Source organism: Nicotiana tabacum, chromosome 11, assembly GCF_000715075.1.
Source record: "Nicotiana tabacum cultivar K326 chromosome 11, ASM71507v2, whole genome shotgun sequence".
Taxonomy (NCBI): Eukaryota; Viridiplantae; Streptophyta; class Magnoliopsida; order Solanales; family Solanaceae; genus Nicotiana; species Nicotiana tabacum.
In genome coordinates, this window is record NC_134090.1 from 156,308,128 (window position 1) to 156,313,470 (window position 5,343).

Below are 5,343 nucleotides of genomic sequence, written 5' to 3' on the forward strand. Positions count from 1 at the left end.
CTAGCGTAAAAACACCATTGCGAAAAAGCCTATGTGAGTAAAGATGAATCAAGTGAGGGAAAGTAAAAGGAACTTCGGCTTTAGTGGCTAAATGCCTTAAACAGGCAACAACCCTCCATATGATCGGACCAATTTGACCCAAACATACATTGAAGAAATGGCAAAATTCGAGAATGACTGGGTCAATTGCTGGTCTGAACCCTAAAGTAAAAAGGTATGTGTAAACAAAAGAGAACCCAGTTAAATAAGAAGTAATTATCTGATTCGGATTAGGGATAATAATGGGAAAATCGTTACTCCAATGGCAGTCTTTACGAACTACAGGAGTTAAAACTTCTGTAATTTGAGTGGGGTAAGCATCGACACGATCTAAAGCGGAAATCTGGTTTCTAAGAGATCCCCTATCATGGTAAAAAGATAATTCTGTAGGGACTATCACTTCTACTAAAGGCTCGTGTAATGGTTCAGAAGACTCTTTACTCCTAGAAGAAGATTTGTGAGAAAGGGAACCTCTGGTTTTAAAAGAAGGACCAGAACTAGAAGAAGGCATAAACGAACCACCTCGAGTAGATCCTAAGCTACGAAGTCTACCTCCCCTTCTATGCCTAATAGGGGCATTTGGAAAAGAATCAACAATGGAGACTTCTCGAGGGTGAGGGTTTGGTGAAGATATAGTGAAGAGGAATAATATAAGGAAGAAGTAAATAGAGAATTGGGAAATTAAGTGTTCAATAAAACTTTATGAGGTAAAAGACAAGGAAAGAAATTATATTTATATCGATAATCGACCACCAAAGGTAAAAATGCAGTGAATGAATGATCACAATTATGAAAAAGGCTGCAAAAACTGCAGAACCAATGAATCACAATTATGAAAAAGGCTGCAAAAACTGCAGAACCAATGAAAAATTGATACGTGTACGGAGTATTAAATGGAAGCGACAATTGAAGCGTCAATTTTGTCATAGCATTAATGGTGACAAAAATTCTCGTTTTAATGAAATCCACTTCCCAAATATTCAACTGATGAATAAATAGAAAGTGGGGGACTGTCTGTATTGGGAAAAAATGTATTTATATATAAAGGTGACGTGTCAAGACACGTGGACTGGTCAAATAGTCAAAGAATTATAATTAGTCAAGAGGCACAAGCAGCAATAGAAACGAGCAAAGGCAAAGGATGAGGCACGGGTGGCCATTCAAAGGATTCAGTGCCCATACCTATTTAAGTCATTTATATCCAAGAATCAAAAGGAATGGATCTGACCATAGTAAAAAGTGCAGATACAGAATTTGACAGGCATTAAATGTTGAATACGTTAGAGAATTTGTATTGAATATAATGATTATGTAACGTAGCATTCAATGTCTTTAATTATTTATAATAGCCTCATTATGATTTGGGTAAAACGCATATCTTCAAGATATCTATAAAAGGAAGGTATTTGATCAATTGTAGGGACATGAGATACTATTGGAATATACTTTAGTTTACTTATTTTTCTCCTGATTATATTATGGTTACCCCAAATTACTTTCTTTTGCATATTCTTTTGATTATCAGTAACCCGTGTTCTTCTAAATTCTAGCTTTGACTAAAATTTTATTTTTTGGTTAAACATTTATATGTGTTTCTGCATTTATACATGTATACTTTATTGGAATTTAGCAGTATTTATCTAATTCTCCAGAAAGTGGTGTAATCTAAGCAACTTAATCGTTATTGATTTATAAAAATTATTTTTATCATAATTAGAGTTTGCTCGAAATTACATTAAAAGGTCATTATTGAATCATTGATTTAACTTTGTTTATTTTTCCTTTTCTCTAAAAATACTAATATTTATTCATATATTTCTTTTGTATGTCAAACAATGAGAAGCAAATATGGATATCTCACAAAACAAACTTGGATCAAAGTTCAATTGTAAATATATTTGTTTAATTGATCCGTGTACGACACATATAATATTCAAAGAGAAGAAATATTTCTCTCATTTAAGTATGTGTAAGACAGATGTTACTACAATTTCTGGTAGAAGTAATTTAATTGAAGGCTCTGGTAGAGCTACTATAACTCTGTCTAAGAGAACAATGCTTATCATAGATAATGCAATGTTCTCCTCCAAGTCTAAGAGGAACTTGTTGAGTTTTAAAGATATCCGCCGAAATGGATATCATATTGAGACAATAGATGAGAATAATCTTGGACATCTCATTATTACCAAGAATATCTCTAGCCAGAAAAGGGTTATTGAGAAATTTCCATCTTTATCTTGTGGTCTGTATTAGACAAAAATTAGTGCAATTAAGACACATTCTATTGTAAATCAAAAGGTTATTGATTTCAATACTTTTGTACTTTGGCATGATTGATTGGGACACCCTGGATCAATTATGATGAGACGGATTATAGAAACTCAAATGGACATCCATTAAAGAATCTAAAGATTCTTTTGAATAATGAATTTTCTTGCATTCTTGTTATCAAGGCAAGTTAATTATTAGACCATCACCAACAAAGGTTAGGTTTGAGTCCCCTGCGTTTTTGGAATGTATACAAGGGGACATTTGTGGACCTATTCACCCACCTAGTGGGTCATTTAGATATTTTATGGTCTTAATAGATACATCTTCTAGATGGTCTCATATGTGCCTATTGTCATCTCGCAACCCAGCATTTGCAAAATTAATGGCACAAATAATTTGATTACGGGCGCAATTTCCTGATAATCCAATTAAGTCAATTAGACTTGATAATGCTATTGAGTTTTTATTCCAAGCATTTAATGATTATTGCTTATCAATTGGGATAAAAGTGGAACATCCTGTAGCTCATGTTCACACTCAAAATGGCCTTGGAGAATCTCTGATTAAGCGTTTACAAATAATAGCAAGACCATTACTTATGAAAACGAGGTTGTCCACTTCTGTTTGGGGTGATGCCATTTTGCCTGCAGCAATGCTAGTTCGTCTCAGACTGGCAAATTATCATAAATATTCCCCGCTGCAATTAATTTTGGGTCATGAACCTAATATATCCTATTTAAGAATATTTGGATGCGCAGTATATGTGCTTGTAGCACCGCCATATCGCACCAAAATGGATCCTCAAAGAAGGTCAGGAATATATGTTGAGTTTGAATCGCTCTCCATTATTCGCTACCTCGAAATATTAACGGGGGATTTGTTCACTGCACGATTTGCAGCCTGTCGATTCGATGTGATACTTTTTCCAAAACTAGGGGGAGAAATTGGTGAAATCAAACGGGAAATTTTGTAGAAAAATCCATCATTGTCTCATCTTGATCCACGTGTCTCTATTTGTAAATAAAAAGGTGCAAAATATTATCCATTTGCAGAAAATAGCAAACCAAATGCCAGACGCATTTATAGATCTGAAAAGTATAATAAAATCACATATTCCTACAGAGAATGTTCCAATTCGTATTGTTGTTCCTATTGGACAATCTTCTAGTGTCATAGCTAATGAGTCAAAATCATGCCTAAAGCGTGGCAAACCATTGGGTTCTAAGGATCGAAATCTTAGAAAAAGAAAAACAAATGCTCAATATGACACTACGAAAGACCCTAATGAAGAAATTCACGATTTAACCAATCCTGATATTCATGAGGAAATTAATGAGTCTCAGACTAAATAAAATAAGGAACTATCAATAAACCCAATCGATATTGAGACAAATTTGAATCGAGTGGATATAATGGTGAATTATGTCTTTGCATATAATGTTGCATCTAGCATTATGCAAGATAGTGAGGATCTTGAACCTCAATCTGTTGGAAAATGTCGATAAAGACATAATTGTCCAAAATGGTAAGAAGCAATCCAATCTGATAGTTCTAATTCTAATCCGATAGTCCAAAATGGCAAGAAGTAATTCATTGCCTGGGTTGCTTGTCGATGTGGTACTTTGGCCAAAAAATGTAAGGAGTATTTAATTATTATTTTATTGTCTTTATAAATCAATATAAAAAAGGACAACCACAAGCTATGTTTTTGTCAACATCGAAAGATGTTATAATTCTGACGTTAGTGGATGCATGAAGCATTATGCAATTTCTGAGTAATTATTTTTCCAATATTGCATTCTTATTTGAAAATTAAAGAGTTCATATTTCAACGTTTCTTTCAGAAAATTCATTCATGGGATTTAGACAAGACAAGCTATTCGTAGAAAAGACAAAGGGAAAATACATAAGTTCCACTCTAAACTCGGTTGCACACTGTAACTTTACGAACATTTATTTATCCCCGAAAACTTGGTTGCATACATAGTTCACTTCAAATATATTTAGGGGATAGATAAACGCTCGTAAGTGGAACTTATGTATTTTCCCACAGACAAGCTACTTTTTTTTATTGTGCAACTTTATATAAAATATATTCAAATAATTCGAGGATTACTCATTTTAAGCTTTTTCCAAACTATACAAAAATTCCAAGTTTGTCAATATAGGCTGTCATCGATAGAGAAAAAGACACAATTTGCCCAGACGCAAAGAGAGGAGATAAACTAGATACATATCCACAAAGCCCTTTTTAAGATTTATTCTAGGTCATTGTTGTCTTGTTCACAGAGAAAAATATGGGAAATAATTAGACTTAGGATTGGTTAGGGGCTGCGCGAACGCAAACCCCGCTACCACAAATTATGACGTAGACTCAACCACTTGGGCCGACCTTAGGCTGGCACCCCTCCAAAGTGCAATGGAGGTCGCCAACCTAGGCCATGGGTCTTTTTGATCACCCATTGACCAAAATAAGGAAGGAGTATTTAATTCTTCTAACGTCTTTATAAGTCAACAACTATGACCAAAATAAACTACAACTACCTTATTGTTTATTCTAACTATATTTTAAAGATTCTTCTTAAAAGTTTCATTGAGTAGACGAGTTTGATTGGAGTTGGACAAAGATATAATGTATTTTCCTCATGTGTAAGCTTGTTTAATACATTTAAAGATATTTCCTCAAAAATCTTAAAAGTTCTTGGATTACAAAATTTAAAGTTGTTCCAAACTAGGTAAGAATTACAAATTTTTTCAGCATTGTTTTTTTTTACATAGGAGTAGTGGAGAGGAGGATGAGAAAGAATGTGTTTATTTTGGAGAATCAGTTCGGATTCATACCGGGGCAGTCGACTACAGAAGCTATCCATGTTGTGAGGAGGTTGATGGAGCAGTATAGGGAGAGGAAGAAGGACTTGCACGTGGTATTCATTAGCCTAGAAAAAGCCTACGATAAAGTACTAGGGAGATTCTATGGAGATGTCTGGAGGGTAGCGGCATCCCGGTAGTGTACGTTAGAGGTGATTAAGGACA

The 5,343-nt window shown here is 34.3% G+C and overlaps 1 non-coding gene across 1 annotated transcript; it reads right to left on the reverse strand.

Moving 5' to 3' along the window:
* Positions 1–4,635: 4,635 nt before the first annotated feature.
* LOC142166702 (U1 spliceosomal RNA) lies at positions 4,636–4,794 on the reverse strand. Its single transcript, XR_012697102.1, has one exon. It is a non-coding gene; the product is annotated as a U1 spliceosomal RNA (small nuclear RNA).
* Between the last annotated feature and the right edge of the window lie 549 nt (positions 4,795–5,343).